The sequence below is a fragment of the Sparus aurata genome, chromosome 16 (genome assembly GCF_900880675.1).
Source record: "Sparus aurata chromosome 16, fSpaAur1.1, whole genome shotgun sequence".
NCBI classification, from domain to species: Eukaryota; Metazoa; Chordata; class Actinopteri; order Spariformes; family Sparidae; genus Sparus; species Sparus aurata.
Window position 1 is genome coordinate 15,902,090 of NC_044202.1, and position 17,290 is coordinate 15,919,379.

At 43.4% G+C, this 17,290-nt stretch overlaps 1 long non-coding RNA gene across 1 annotated transcript in view; it reads right to left on the minus strand.

The window, feature by feature from the left end:
• LOC115597753 (uncharacterized) overlaps window positions 1-3,136 on the minus strand; it is a 70,142-nt gene extending 67,006 nt beyond the window's left edge. Inside the window, exons 1-2 of the long non-coding RNA XR_003987151.1 lie at window positions 2,903-3,136; window positions 2,509-2,609 (exon numbers count right to left, since the gene is read on the minus strand). This is a non-coding gene — a long non-coding RNA (uncharacterized LOC115597753). The remainder of the gene's footprint in view (window positions 1-2,508; window positions 2,610-2,902) is intronic.
• Between the last annotated feature and the right edge of the window lie 14,154 nt (window positions 3,137-17,290).

Genomic DNA, 17,290 nt, shown 5'->3' on the forward strand with positions numbered 1-17,290 from the left:
TTTATCTATGCATTAATGCTCCAGTCATCTGCCAAACTGGGGGAAAGTCAGGTTCTTTCTGGAGACCGAGGATAACAACTGGGTTTCACTGTAGCGCACGTACTGCAGCGTAGATACAAGCAGTGCTGTGAAAATAAGCCCACTTGTATTAAAAAAAAAAAACTGAAGCTTTCTGAGTGAACTGTATATCTGGATTGTCATGAGGAGCGAGAAGTAGACAGAACGTGAAAAGAAAATGTGATGTCATACGATCTTCTGAGAGCAATAAGGTGGTTTTGGGTTGCCTTTTTATTAAATGTTACCACAAACTGTGTGTTTTTCCAACTTTTGAATTCTAACATAACTCACATCATCATGCGCCATTAAGCTTCACAGGCACCTGCAATGGTCTCATTTCAGGGTGATTAAGATACTTATCAAAGTTCTGTTGCTGGAAGAACACCGGTGAGAGGGTGAGTTTCTTTTTTCTTGCGCGGGGGTCCCCACAGAGACCAAATTTTGACACATTTCCACACTCAGTTTGAGACCAAGGCGAAAAATCACACCACACCACAGGGGCCATGAGGCAAGCTGCACTTCGGTCCAATTTTTAAGCTCCCTCTCTCCTCTCCCCTCTTGCTCCTCAGTCCACTAGCCCAATAGAGGGAGGCAGCCTAAATGCACCATCAGCATTGAGGTTTGGCCGAGCTGCTACAAGGGTATTATGTTCCAAATTCTCTCCAGCTGGAGCAAGGAGAGTCTCGCCCATATTCCTTTTTTTTTTCCTTTCCCCTTTTTAACCCATTCCCAAATCACACACACAAAAAAATCACCCTGGCCTCTTTTTACACCCTCTGTCCGTCCATCCCCTTCTCGCCTTGCCTTTCTCCATCGCCACAATTCAACGTTTAAACAATCGGGATCCGGAGAAGGAGAAATTTGGGGGGCATCAGGGAAGGCCATCTCGCAGAGGTCGGGGGAGTGGTGCAAAGAAAAAGAAAAAGTGTAAGAAAGGGTGGGGGAGAACTGGAGAGGGAGTGAGGAAAAAGGAGAGAGAGGGAGTTGCTGGGGCAGGTGAAAGCTGTCCACATACAAGGTGGCGATTAGGGGGAAAGTGGCCCTGTGTGAGGCAAGAGGAACATCTGTGCCTATTACCGCAGCACACAAAAGACCAGGAGGGGAGGGGGGGGGAGGCAGGGGAGAGACCACGGTCTCCAACATGAGCAGGGCCTCACCAAACACCACAGGCTGAATTGCATGGCCCAATTTGAGGCTTTCAGCGCTGCTCGTCATTAGCATTTGAAAAAGCGAGGCAGGAGCCAGCTCAGTGAGTAACTCATGGGTCAGAGCTGGAGAGTGACTTAAGAGCTTGGAGGAGGTGGAAGGCACCCCCCACCCCAATACACCCCCACCCATCCAACCCCATGCCTTAAGCACCTTTCAGGCGGAGGTCTGTTGAATGGAACATGTTGTGGAGTCATATCTACATTATCTCAGCTTCAGCTTAGCAATGATTATGCAGCAAAAGAATGGAGGAATTGAACTCCGGCTACAGTTTCTGTTGTTGATAAAAGTGGTGATCAGAAATGAAAGAAAGCACTATATTCTTAGTATAGGCTTTTTCAGACATGACACCAACGTGTGCTCTTCCAAGTAGTTGTCACAAATGCACACTTTGAGCATCTCGCCACGAGCTCACTTGGAGGGGAGGCGCAAAAGCCCGCAATGCACCGCATCCATACGCACCGTTGCATGCCGCATCTCAGTGTGGCAAGTGAATGTTCAATCTGACTCCAACATTTTGAATAACTGTATTTCAAAGTGTGTCAACCTGGCTCAAAAACACAGCTAATGGATGGCAAAAGCATGAAAAATAAAACACTCATTCTGGTGAGCGGTGCATCAAACTTGTATACTGGATTGCACTCTTTTTTTTTTCAGATTTGAAAACACTTGGGAGGCAGATGTATTACTTATTTAAATGCCACAAGGCATATATCTGTTTGCTTAAATATTCCAATTTATTCCGAGACAGTAAGTGCCTTGCTGGAGTGAATTATGGATGGTAAATCAAGACGCTGAGTTATTAGTTATGACACCATACGGTTCTGTCTTAGTCAATATGACTCGCTTTGAGATTGGTGTAATTTGAGTGGGGGGATGTTTAACTCGCAAGCTGATGAGCGATCCTGAGTTGAGGAACACAAGTATACACCCGATCTACAGGCAACGTGATTCACAGTGAGATGTTATAAAACAGGGATCACAAACTTGGCATCAGCATAGAGGGGAAACAAACAAACAAAGGCTGTTGTCAGATTTTTAAATGCTTTTTAAACAGTTTGATTTCCGAGCAAAGTGAAGGGAGAAATATCCATCGCGATAGGATTTACAGTTAACTAAGACCTCTGCGCTTCCACTCGCCATAAGGAAGGTCATATCAGAGACAGTTTGATGTGTAAGATTGCAGCAGAGACATACTGGTGGACTTCGGGCTTCCTCACACCATGGTTCTTTATGAAAAATTACCTTCCTTTTTGCCACTAGGCCGGTGCCCAATAACTCTCTCAGTGGGACTCATCTGTGAGAACAAACACGGTGCCTCCTACAGCCCAGAGCGAAGCAGAGCCCTGTTTAAAAGAGACAGAAGAGAGGGGAAGAAAAAAAAGGTGTTAACTATTAAAAAAAAAAAAAAAAATGTGTTAAATTAAATTAGCCTTAGGTTTCAATTTTTTGAGCACCTAAACATTAATCTGCGCTCTAGGTCACTGTGCACATACTTTATGCTTTAATTGACTATTTATAACTTTTAATGTTAAATTAAAGCTGATAGTATAGCAGATCTGGACTTAAACCCCATCAATAATATTTATGTAATCATTTTGGCCACGATAAAAGTTTTTAAGTTTGCCTGTTCACTCACCGGATGTGGGTATGAGCCTGCAATTAGCCGACGACTTCCGTCTTCCCCTATTGCTGTCTATGACCATTTTGAAAGTCCCTGTCTCAGGCCAGCAACCTACAGTGAAAAATGGCAGCTTCCTGTACCTGAACAAACACTGGAGGTACACGACTAAACAAGCTAGCCGCTGTTAGCTTTTCTTTTGCAGGGAGTTGTAGGCCGGGGCGTCGCACCCGTGGGGGATTAGGGTGCTTTTCCCGGTGAAAGGGTTCAACACCCACACTTTTTCTGCAGTTTTTCCGCAGTTTTGCACAAACGTAGTTTTACAGTCGCTCAGTTTCTCTGGCCGCTCTGTGTCTGCGCTCCCTGCAGCTGCCTCCTCTCTCCTCCCTCTCCTGTTGCTGGCTGCTTCAAACATGACACCGGCTTTGGGACTTACCGGCTGATGATTGGCTGTTATGCCTTAAGTCCCGCCTCTCTTGCTATGTTAGATTTATTGTTCAGCTCGTGCTGATAAGGCGGGATCTACCGTAAAATACCAAATAATACCCGGGCGTGTATTTGTCTCAACCACTTAACAGACCAGGCGTTTATTTGGAACAGGCGTTTAATTCCTTCCTCACAAAAATCCGGGATGAAAATGTCACAAACTTCTCCAGCTTCTCTGTGAATTCTCTGGAAACGGAGAGCAACCAAAAACAATGTCTGTAACGTTCTCTGATGATTATAAATAAAACGTTGATTACTCCTGATACGTTCAGTATACAGGTCGACACCAAACCACAGGATGTGTTTTATAATGTTTGTATGTGTTTACAGCTACTAATGTATGTAACGCTGTTACTGTGATGACATTTAACAGTTAAATATTTAATCTGTCTATAATAACCACATCCTGACATGTAACTGTGATTTTTGATAATCTAAGCACTAATAATAACAATCATGACAAAAAATTAACAAAGACTGCAGATCATGATAAGAAGCTGCAACTGGCAGTGAGCAGCTCTCTTTTCTTTTAGCAGTGAAGTGATATACTCCATGACAGAACATTATAAAATATGATAATGTATAAAATAACATTTAATGGTAAAAAACAAAGTACAGTTGCAATAGGCTTCTATTATAAATATGCAGCATAGTTTATTATTATTATTATTATTATTATTATTATTATTATTATTATTATTATTATTACTACTACTATTTTTCTGCATATTCTTGACTTCGAATGGGAGCAGCTGTAAAGCATTTCTGTTTCTGATTCATATATTATGCAGTCAGTTGTCCATATTTTAAGTTAAATTAAATGAACTAAGACAGATGTCACATTTACATGTCAGGGTATAGTTATTATAGACACAGATTCAATATTTAAAGGTTGAATATGTAATATGCTTATTAAAAGCTATATTTTTTCAAAAATAATACATCCATGGGGCGTTTAGAGGGGCGCAGATTAAAAGTAATGCATTTCCTTGAAAAATTATATTTAGTCTGAAATAAATAATTTAAGAAATTTTGACGGGTTCGACAATGAATTCCTGTTTACATCGTACCAGCCAAATAGCGGCCGGCATTGCGGGTTGCCAATTTCGCAACCTCGGCAATGCTCGGCAAAGCTCGGCACAGCTAGGCTGACACTGGGTAAAATGGCGGAGTCTGCAAGCTCTTCAGAGCCCCAGCGAAGGTGTGTTATCTGTCCCAGCAGCTGAGTGACCGGAGAAGAGCAAAAACCAGAGTAAATATCGGTGAAGCATATGCTCGATGGACTCAGGTAAAGGATTTCCACAGCATCAAAACACACGCGGAAATGGCGAACTTTCTCCTGGATCGGTAAGCTAACTCGCTTGCTAACTTAGCTAACGTTACCTGTCGGTCAAACTCCTCTGCTATACTTATTTTCATTATATCACGTTGATCCTAGGTATGAGAATACTGATCGTGACCCATCGACCCCCACACCCAGTAAACGGAGGCGGCTCAATCCTCCTGCCCTGTCTAGTATTGCTGGTTCACTTTCACCATTGCGGTCAGTGGCTATAATAAAGAATATTCTAGCTAGCTATCTGTATTTACATAGGTCTCAAAATAGAGACAAACCTGGCAACCCGACCGCTGGAATTACTTTTTTGTTGTCACAACTCGTTCTTGAGACACTAGATGGCGGCATTCAGCTCATCATCCATATTTCACCTTTAAGTGTCATTTATCATCACAGTAACAGTGTTACATACCAGCCCCCCCGTCCCAAAATAGTTTTTAAAAACATCACCACCACCACATCCATCCCCCACACTTTTGAAAAGCTTGCTACACCTTAGCCTTAGTAGTTCTACTAAGGCTCACCTCTCCACCTGCTATGATGATGATGAACACGAATCCGCAACCGAATACAGCGCAAAGCTAACCGGAAGTTACACGGCCAAACAACAACAACATAACATCCGGAGTTTTTCAAAATAAATCACTCCGTTTGACACCAGCACAAAAATCTCAGAAAGGAGATAAATACGATCTTCTTCTCCTTCGGCTGAGAACACTTCATGTTGTGGTGTTTATAACACATACCTATAACTGCAGTTACTCTCTAGTAAATAACCCACTTTTAAACGGAACGGAAGTTGAAAGGGGACATCACACTCAATAACATGGAACAGGGAGACTAAAGTATCAGTCGGTCTGTATACAGGCTGACCTTAGTTGCGATCTATTCCAGCTTTGAATTTCCAACTTGTCGATCAACCATCTCACAGTAGTGTGTTCAGTGTATTGTAGTAAGAAGGTTAATTAAGCCACACCGTTGTTTCTTTATGCCAAACATCTCTTTTTACTTCCGGCAATTGCATTTAAGCTTCAAAAAACGATTAAAGTGTCGTAAATTTGTATTTGCCAAAAACCTTCTTTTTTTTTTTTCCAATAAAATTAAATCTAGATGAAAAAATCCCATAAGCTTTTGAGTGATGCTAACTTCTGGGTTAGCCTGCAAAAATGCAACACCCCTACTGCTCTCTGTTTTGCAGGGTCACCAATCGCAGCGGGGGCGATCGTGATTGGTTTTCAAAAATACAAACAAGTCACACCATTTTTTCCCCACTACAGCAGAGTGATAATACGTGCAGCCAGTCAGCACTGTGCGGATAGGTGGATATGCGTGTAATATCACAACACAGCTCCAGAGCACAGTAGCTGTAGAAAGTTAAAATTCAACTCACTGCCTGATTACCCCCCACTGTAACATTTTAAGCCCTTTAATCACTTTACTATGACAAATATCACTGCATCACGGATGGGAACACAATAGGTTGCAGCCGGTGGGAAATCAGCAGGAAGGGCTGACCTTTTTTTCTTCTACATAAGTACATTTTTCTTCATCTTGATCGAGATGTGTAAAGACATAACAATACATTATGCATGTCATAGAAGTAATTTGGTCCTATCTGATGAAATCCTGCATTAGCGAACATTAAAGCAGGTAGGTTCAAAGGCAGGTCTTCACGCAACTCTGACCACGCGTGCTGAAACAGAGAGGACAACACGGAAGCGCGAGCTCCCTGACTAGTTTTCTTCAGACGGCGTTACACTGTGTGGTTTTAATCATCGCACTGTTTGTGTTATTAGGCCTTGAGGTGACAATGTTGAAACATTAAAGCAGGTTTTTTGAGCTGCATATTAAACTACGCCCATCTCATCATTTGAGTAACTGCTTTCAAAGGATTTCAGGATTTCGGGGCACATAAATGTTTGATACGCTGCCGGAGCGGTGCATTGTGGGGGCTGCATTGTGCTTGAGAAGCACGCGGTCTGAAGGTCATCAGATCTAATTGTCAGATGGACCGCGCGTTGATTGCTGCAACAAATCCCCACAAGGTTCCCCACAGGAAGGCCGATATATAGAAATAGCAGAGCGTGTTGTCAGCACATTTTCATGTTTACTGAAAATGAAGGGAAAAAAGGAGGGTGCGATCAGGTCAAGTATTCTCAAGAAAAGCCAATGGAATCGCAACATGTATATTGACAGAACAGTCACCTTCTGTCTTAAGCAACTGTGAAGATGTGAAAGCTCTGACACGCAGCGTATCCACTGTGCACTTGAGTGTCCACACTTGTTGACGGATAATAGTTATTTGCATCCTTGCAAATAGTGATCAATGCATACTCCGCGTCCTCTAACCTCTCCATCAGTACAGCAAAGCAGGCGCCGGCTCAGTTCTTTTCCCAACACATGATGTAAATGCTCTGTGGTGCACATTTAATGTGATGTCATTGTACTATTGACATCCAGGGATGGAGCGGCGGCCAAGGCTGATTTGTTTAATATCTAGCTGAGAGAATTCTATTGACTTTCTTTTTTTCCTCATCTGCTCGCAAGATGAAAACATATCTTCCTACCCAGAAGCTCTGACCTAATATGCCTTTCTAATGTTTTTCAGAAGGACATGCTATATTGCATATGTGTTTGTGTGTGTGTTTGTGCACTGTATGTGTATGCATGTGTGTGTTTAGCTCCATTCGGGACTTATATCGATATAAGCCCGGCTTAATCCTTTCACTCTGATGGCTTCAATGACAGCGGCACACCATCAGATAAGAGGTCATTGAACTGCAGCAGCCACCTCTTCATTCAGAATAAATGGGGTGCACCAAGAGTGCACCTTACTATGTGCTGCATTGCTCTGGTCATAATGAAAATGTAATGCATTTTGGGCTCCAGCTGCCATCACTACTGCACTACACACAACTGATTCTGTTGATATTACTCGTATAACTTGCCCAATTTGTTCCAAGAAATGATGCACATACTATAAAGACATTTCAACATTCGGTATGTGTGAACTTACTCTCAGGGTGTCTTTACACAAAAAAAAAAAAAAAGAAAAAATCAATTCAACCTATTCGTGAGCTTCTTGGCTAAATCTTGAGTGCACATTCCTGACTATCGCATTGGTTTGTGTTTTTCTTTTGAGGACATCAAGGCTTTTCAGCCTCAAAATGAAAAGATGCTGCAGATGCACCTTCTATATTCCAAACGTCTATCAGCCTTGAGGCCAATATGTGGTGTGCATCTATCAAAGTCCATGTCAGGCTAATGCTCTTTCCTGCATCTTGGCACAGCATGACCATATGGAACTGTAGACGCTTCCTTTTGCTCGGCTAACCAGTCAGGTTGAAAGGCGCGCGCGGTGCTGTGGTGAGAATTCTCGCTTAAAAAACCATCTAATATCCACACGGATGTTGCTTTTTGGCTCTGCCTGTCTCCAATCCTTCTGAGGGACATAAAAACCGGAGACCACAGACAACCTTGATTGAGGCGCAGCTGAAACATGCTAATGCCCTGATTTTGTTTTCATTGGGAGGGCTCCCTGGCTGTGGCATATCATTTGATTTCTGCATGCATCGAATCACTCTGTGTGAACTGTCACAACATGTGTTTCCGTCTGCTGACGCCTCAACAAGCACCTCTCCTTTGAGCAATCATCTGGGGACAGCGCTGGATGTTTATTTTGGCAGAAATCCCATCACGCATTCATGCCCATTTCCTTCGGTCCGAGTATAGCGGCCCCGCATCTCATCATAAACCCGGCTGAAAACAGATAATGCACACGTGGAGGCTCGAGCCACGCACAAACAAGAAGATTTGAAGATCCCCACAGCTTTAAAGTGCTCCAGAACCTGAGCAATTTGCAGTAAACTAATTATAATCCAATTTTCTAATCTCTCCCTCGTTCTCGTCTCTGTTTTTTTACACCCCTCTCTCCTCTCGTCTGCAGCCTTGATAGTTTAAGACCTGGCCCATTAAAAACAACCAGCGCTTTTAATGGCAGCATGTTAACGCGGCACAAAAAAAGAGCGCTCTCCTTTGCCTTTTCTTCATTTAAATTCAATTATCACCGAGAACAGTTAGACAGCAAGGGGATAATAATAATAATGAGGGGTGTGCGCGGGATGAAGGTGTGCAATGGCCGCATGGTGACATCTTTTGTTAGCTTCTTCTTTTTTTTTCTTTTTTTTTTCGGATTGGCAAGATAATGGCGCGGCGCTGCTGCGAGGGGGGCCAGGGAAAAGTGGAGCTCACCACGCAGGTTATCTTTCATAGTGTACAGGATAATCACAGAGTGGTGAAAGCCGGGGAGCAGCAGAGACATATCTTCTTGGAGATCAAGGTCAAAACAACTCAAAGGAAGGTGGAAATTCAGTTTCAAAAACACTCACAGCTGCCTGAAACATATTGATCTAGCTCCTCTTCCCTCTACCTCCAAAGTCATTTCTCTGATAGACTCTGGTAGAAATACATTATTTTCTTGTCATAGGCACCACAATGGATCACTGTTAAGAATACAGCGCACTTATAGGGAGAGGGAGAGGGAGGAATGTTAAGAGCGTGGCGTGCTATATTTGAAATAACAAGCCACAGAGTGACCTCTGCTGCCCATCAGTCCCGCAACACTTTCCCATCCCCACAAGCTGAAATTTCCATCAATCACAAACACATGGCTGCAAATTAAGAGCATCAAGAAGTGGACGTCTGAGAACAACGATAAGCTAGGTGAGTGCAGAAAATGACAATTTGTCAAGTGTGGAATTGCTATAATTAGGGTTTAGAGTATAGACGAATGTTACATGTCCAGCCCGGACTGCGGCTGGCCTTTAAAAATGCATAGCTGCTTTATACGCAGAATCACTCTGCAGAAACTTTACACAGACAGATCAATAACAACGCCGAGCACTGAGTCCTCCGAGGCATTGCAGTAAGCTCAGCCACTGATGTATCTGAGCCAAGTGGCCTTTGCAACAAAGGAATAGCAACTCCCTCTTATTCCTTTGATTCATGCCCTTGGAAGTTGGCACATATTCCCACCAAAGAGTGTCTAACTGTCTGATTGAAGTGCTTGATGTTAAGCAAAATTGTTATCCTTAATGCAGACAGAGTTTTAAGATCAAAGTATGCAAGACGGGGCTTTTGTGAATAGATCATTTTGCATTTGATTTTAATTCCTTTAAAGCGATAAAAACTTCATTTTCCAGCGCTCAGCAGGGCAGTGATGGACAGCGAGCGTGTTTACGAGGCTCCACAGTGCGCCGCCAGATGTAGTGTCGATGGCGAGCAATTTAACTCTGTTGTCTTCGTGAAATCATTTATTGTCATGTATTGTATTTTAGTCATCTCCGGCTGACTGGCTGCTCACTCTTGTTCGGGGCGCTGTCGCTCCCAAGTCCTCCACCTCTCCTCCTTTGTTCCGAGCACAAATCCTTCTTTTATTATCCAGGCAGCAGCGTAAGGTCCTGACCCCACTTCCCCATTGCAGTATCCTCCACGTTTGATGCCCGCCTCCCCCTCTCTTGGATTATTGTAATACTCCATGCACTTGCTTTGATGTAATAACTATGTGCAACTTGTAGTCGGCGTGTGGAATTTGATGGAGCAATGACCTGACAGACGAGAAAGCGCAACAGACAGCCTTGTGTCAAATGTATCCGTGTCTTGCATCTGTCATACAAGCATCCATTCTTTGCAGGGATTTGAGGAAACGGGGGGATTTTTTGTTTTTCCTCTTTGCAGTTCTTATCAAATGTATGGATTATAGAAGTGTTTTATCGTTCAAAGTCACTGCGAGTTGCTGCGTTGTCAAATGGCTGTGCTCTCACGGTTGTAAATGCTACACATGAACCATTGCTCCTGTTAATAACCTTGGCTATATCGAGTGAGGAGCAACTTGGAGATAAACAATACAAATAAACATAACGGCCTTGCATACTGTCATCTGTTTAAATGTATGGGTTGAGCCATTCAATCGATTCGTCAAAGTCAAATTCAGGAGTAGGTGGTGGCACTTCCGTACTGTACATACAGTACCTCTTATTATCTTCTGCCAGTTTAATTTATTGACTGAGGACTTAATTGATTTACTGACACTATCCTCAAAGTCACCTCATCTGAAATGTTCCAGAAGAGCAGCGCCAGCGCGCTGCGGATGAGCAGCTTATCCAGCTAATTAACCGTTGTTAATCAGACGAAGATGAATCTAATCGTCTATTTATGAAATAATCCTCTGACAAAAGTGTAACGGCTGAAATCAAGCAAAGCGCAGCAAACCCAAAAAAAAAAAAAAAAAAAAAACGTGAATTCTGATGACTCAAAGAAGTCTGGCAGGTGGCGGCCATAACCAGCCCTCCAGCGTCCACGTGGATACAGTGAGCTCGCATATCACTCTCTTCAAGGTTGGGTTTTTTTTTTTTTCAATAGTGCAGAAGGGGAAAAAAAAATAAATTGCTTATGGCCAAAACCCTGACTTCAAAGAGCGCAGCTGACAACAAAGTCAATAAATGGGTCACATCAGGCAATACCGGGAGCAGACAAGGCCAGCCTATTCTGAGATCAGAACCCCCTAACCGAACGCGAGGCATTCTAGGTGACTGGGTTCATGTTGATGAAACCCACCTGTGTTGGGATCTGACAGGGCACTTCTACCGAGATTTGGACACATCAATCATTAATAAGAGGAACGCGGCTTTGTTGGGTTTCGCGGAGACCTGCAGGAGATGGTGACACAGGCATGCACTCTTTGAGTCTTTCTCCCTGGCTTCACAAACACACCTCGCCAAGACACACACACACACACACACACACACACCGACATGCAGTTTTCTTCGGTAGGATAATTGCGTGCCACCCCTGGCTGTCAAGCCATGTCAGTGTCTCGTTAGCGCCGGTATTGGCTAGGTTGTAGCTGGTAGCATCAGGAAAGGTCAGAGTGGCAGTGTCTGCACTGTCACACTGAGCCCGGGCTGGACAGACACAGCAAGCTCCGCTTGGTCTGTCTGAGCAGGCCTGATCCACGGAGGCTGGGGTTTTTAAACAGCCGCCTGAGAAGAGCAGACCTGTTTGATTAGCATTTGTCAGCTGTTAATATAATTCTTTTTTTTTTTTTTTTATGTATGTGTTCAAATAAGATGAGGAAGTGAAATGGTGTCAAACATCGTTTCAAGGTCTGAGGTTGTAAATTGTTCTTCATAAATCTATTTCAAAAACTGCATGATGAGTTTAAGTGAAGTTAAGTACACATCTGCAAAGAAAAAGAAAAAAATAAATGAACGTTATGTAGTTGTAGAAAGAATTGAGTGTCTAAATTTTGAACACAATTTACATGAACGGTGACATTTTACATGAAAAGAATGAAGATTCAAAGCCAGAACTCTTAGCAAGCCCTCCAAATTACACAACAAAACATCCTCTGGAACAACACATGAAGGGGTCTTCTGATCTCATGCCTGTTTCCGTGGGAACACATCACTGTCTCGGTGCTCTTTCAAACTGTTACAAATCAGTGTTGAAAAATAAATCAGTTTCAGGATGAGACGACGCAGGTTTGATTAGGTTTGGGCATCAGAATCACTTGGATGGGTCGAGGGAAAAGCTTATGGTTTGGCTTTAAATGAGCACTTTGATTAGGCCAGAACTGCTACAGCTTTGGTTACAGGTTCAGTATGTAAGATTTTAAGCTCGAAACACTCAAAAAATAATTCATATTATCAACAGAAAAAATAACAATTTTGACTTTATAACATAGATGTAGCATGCTAACCAGCTAGCGACGAGCAGGAAAACCTATTTCTTTCCAGCATTCCAAAGCTCCAGTGTAAACAAAACACTACCCTGGTAGTCTGGCTAGCTGCACAGCTAACTGAGCTAACAAGCTAACAGTAGCTACAGTCAGAGCTGTATAAAAATAATATGGTAAGCAGCATTAAGCAGTTGTTCTTGTGATATGCAGCAGGTATGCTGCGAGTATAAATTCAAGGTGGCCAATTCTTACATATTGCACCTTAAAGGTTAAACAACAATAGGGATCATGATTCTTTTTTTTTTTTTTTTTAAAGCACCCTTCAGTGATGTTCACCCAGCACAGATTTATCGCTCTACAATACTGTTTCCTGACTTCCCCCTTTGTTCCCTTTGTAATTACTACAGCAGCTTCAAAATCATCATGAAGGTACAGGGTCTTGCAATAGGGTGAGTGGTGTCTCTGTCTCACCCACTCTGTCCCCCAATCACTTGTTTTCTGATGCAGCGAGAGGGTAAGATCACAGCGTTACATACATGTTTACTTCGAGATTCAGGTTTTCATCGCATTAGGCTGGTATGACAAAATGAGTAACTGTTACAGACCTGGGCTCTGCGTTCACAAAACAGGGGCGCAAAATGACACAAAAAGCCAATTTCTACATAATGTTGCTTTAAGTTAAAGGAATCTGTTTTGCTTTCAGCTGTTTCCTGTATTTTAAAACCTGAGCCATGTTTACATATTATGATAAGCCCGGTATCTTACCGACTGTTTGAGCGACCCAGTAAATCGCCGTATTGTACTTGTCAGAATGAAGAACGTAAAATGCGAGGCGTATGTTAATTGAGCCACTGTTGGAAGGAGTGCGCCTGACATCGCAAGACACCGTTGCCATTTTTGTCAACAGCGCCTCACACTCCTTGTCTTGTCCTTCGCAGGTCTGAGTTTGACTCGCATAAGCAAGCCCCGAATGTGTTTGAGTTTTTTTTTCTCAAACAGGCGATGATAACAGTGTTCCAATTGGGGAGTGGATGAAGGCTGACAGGTGGAGAGACACAAACAGGAAACCTCGCCGATGCCCTGTCTGCCAAATTCTCTGATACATGTCCAAACTCTGACGGGACTGAGACAAAAAAAAAAAAGAAAAAAAGAAAAGAAGCAAGACCCAATTTATTTCACTCCGTTGCTAGCCTTTCATTTTTGTGACTGGCGCCAGCGTGCTTATCAACTGCAGAACTATTAGCCGCATCAAATCAATGTGTTCATTGCTCTCTCTTGCCTCCATCGCTCTCCTCCCACCTCTCAGTCTCCCTCTCTCTTTCTGCCAGACAGGTCAGATATTAGAAAACCTGTATTATCAGGTCTTCCCAGGATGCTGGTGGAAAAGTTGATTTGCAACGCCCGATTGAATCTACTTATCCTTCATCCCTTTCCAACCCCCAGCCAGCTGCCCCAGCAGACAGGAGCCCAATGGCCTATCTATACTGAGGTGCCAAGGAATAAAAATATCTATCTACGGAAAGAGGGGGAGGGAAAGAGAGGGGGGGGGGGGGGGGGGGGGGGAGGAGAGGGGAAACGAAGAGAGGGGCACAGAGAGTGTCGGCCCACATGTCACAGCTTTGGACAGCTTGGTGGTGGAGGTGGTGATGAGGTGGGGAAGGGTGTAAATGTTCTCCTTGGCTCTTCCCTTCCCTTCGCCAACCCCAGCCGCGTCCCCTTTTGCAAAAACCTTTATCTACTTGCATTATACATCCATTTATCAGTCAGCAAACAAAACACATCACCCCCCCCCCATCCTGAATCCCACCAGCTCACGCCACACACACACACACACACACACACACACACACACACACACCCACATCCACATCCACATCCACATCCACAGGCAAACCTTTCAGACAAAGTTAAATTAGTCAAATCCCTGAAAGGAGGGGAGCGGAGCAAAGGTCACGGAGGGAATTCATTAAATGACTGTAACTTGCGCTAATTGAAGCGAGCTCGCGATAAAGGGAAGACAGAGAAAAGAAATATTTATCTGTTGACTGGGCTGCCACGGCTGAGTGGCCGTCAGTAGCACAAAGAGAGCCATTACGGCTTTATCTCTGTAAATAGAGGGGGGGGGGAAAGAGAGTCTTGGCTGCAGATGGAGGGGTGAAGAGGATGACGGAGGAGTCGGAGAGGAGAAAGAGGGAAGGGGTGGTGACTGATGAGGAGAGTGTGGAACTGTGGCTGGTGCAGGAAGAAGGGGAAGAATACACAGAGTGGCAGCGGAGAGGGGGAAAAGCTCCAGAAATGCCGCCTTCATCAGGAGGCGATGGCAGGGTGTGGGTGGCGGTGGCGGTGGAGGGAGGGGTGCTCAATTTTGAATGCAATTACTGTAGACCTCCCAAGTCTGACTACTGAATCGAATCAACACTGTGATGGCGACTCGAGTGCCTAATTTCATTCTGAATGCCCTTCATTCACGAGACAAAACGGACAATTAGAGTAATGACTATGGCAGGTGTCCTCGCATAAAGAGGTGTCACCGAAAAAACAAAACAAAAAAAAAAACTTCCCTGTAAGTGCGATGGCGATGACAAGTAAAACACTGAGTTGTGCAGAACTGACGGGCCCGGAGCTTTGTGCACCGCCGCGGTGACACAGCCAGAGATCTAAGAGGACAGCTGCCAATGGAGACGTAGATGTCACCAGGCCAGAAATCTGCGGTTTGGACAGGGCTTACTGAAGTCGAGCGCTTTGACTTTAATCTCAGACACAGTTGCTCCCTTTAACAAATTCACTTATTGGCACGAGTGCACCTGCAATTAAAGCCCGCAAAACAAACTCCATTACCAGCAGCGTGTCTTTTGGCTTTCCCGGGGACGCTTTCTGACGTCTGAGCCAAATGATGTTTGACTTTCGGGCCTTGGAAACTTTTAATGGAGTTCATTCCGCAATCAACCTGGCCGGGGGGAGCCGAGTGAACTCTGACTTTGTCGTATTGATCGCCTCCAATGTGTTTACTGGCTGAGGTCACCAGAATCCCTTCTCCGGCCGCGAAGAGGTCAATAATGTCAATACAGTAAATTAGGTAATTCTGCTGTAAAACATCACCGGATGGTCAATTTCCATTTTAGTAAACTTTATATGCGTGACACACAATTACGTCCACGCGTCAACATGTCAAGCTGTCACATACTTTCACCGGACAGAGAGCGATTGAATGTGGACCAGGCGGCAGGATGTATAACTAAAGGGGCGGATCTATGAGTAAACAAATCACCTTTTGTCAAGTCCAATGATAAATCACTCCTGTATAGAAGACGGAGGATTAATGGCATTTAACCCTTTACTACCCGGCCTTTAAAGAGATAAGGGTCGATAGGACACTTCATTTGGTGTCGGCCGGCAGAAACAGTGAATTTGTAATCTCCCGCTGGATGCACTTCGTCTAGGAGGAGAAACTAAAATTAGAGGCTTATGATCAATATTTACTTCCTTTTATTGTGTGTCAAAATTATTTTAAACAATTTCATTAATACCAACAAGATATGATGCCTGTTTTTTTGTTGACATTGGCTTTACATCCTCGGTATTTCAAATTGATGTTATGTTTGATACATTACAAGCACTACACATGATCAAACACTTTATATGTTGGCTTTGATTGCTCAAAAGAAATGCGCGGCATGTTATCCTACATGCTGACACGACTTATGTTTGGGGTCAAACCCAATAACAAGAAACTAGATACACTCACTAGATATAAACCTTTCAGGGGGTACATAAAAAAAGGTACATTATTTACAGATCATACAAAGCTTATACAAAAACAATGCATTTAATGTTTTACAGTGGGGTTCTCTGCACATTTCAAACTGAATAAATGTAAAAATGCATGTACTTCTCAAACAAGCCTTGTGTCCAAAATTATCTTTCTAAGCAGCTCATCCTCTCAAGAAAAAACATGACCATGTAGGTTGACTGTGTGCTTATTACGGCTGATGATTCCATTTCTGGTTCAGCGGGGACCCCTCGTGGCTGTAGGAATTATTACAGCTGCAAAGAAGGAAGTCAAGCAAGTAGCATAAACAGCTGCATGGCGAGGATGAGGTCGGGGATGGGTGGCTGGGTCAAAGGAGCACCGGACTTTCACTCAGGAGACCACTGTCGACATGAGTTATTGTAACTTACTAAAGTCTTTTAGTTACATCACGTACTTTACATAACTGAAGTTACATAGGTAATGTATGTACGCTTGTAGCTGAACTTACATATATAACGTAGTTAGTTAATCAGGTAGTTTTAGTACCGAACCAAACTGTGTGTGACGAAGGCCCAGTGCGCCTGTGGCTGCCAGTAAAGATGAAGTCATTATATAAACAAATTTGATGTTAATGATGATTTATTAGCTGTTAAAATGGGACTGTGGTCACCAGAACCTTATACAAAACATTAGACCGATTTGTGTTTCCTATTTTTGGCATTTTGCACTTCATGAGTAATAACTGAGATACAGACAGGAAAATGGTTGCGGAGAAAGAGGGGTGTGCGGTGCACAACAAAAGGTTTGCGGCCATCCTCGAGGACATTGTTGAATGGAACGCATCTTACAACAGCAGTCCAACAATTTAGAATTGCATTTCTGTAAAGCAGGGGGATTAAAAATTGAGGGGCCAAGCATCAGAGGCATCTTTTTTTTTTCTCTAGCATCTGTCATGCTCACAACTCGACAGTACCTTTAACCAGGCTTCTTGAGTGGAATCCACAGCTCCAGTTTGAAATAAAAACCTTTTCGTTTCATATTTTCAGTCTCAAGGCCAAGCTCAGATAAGATATTCAAGTGTTTTCACAGTACCCC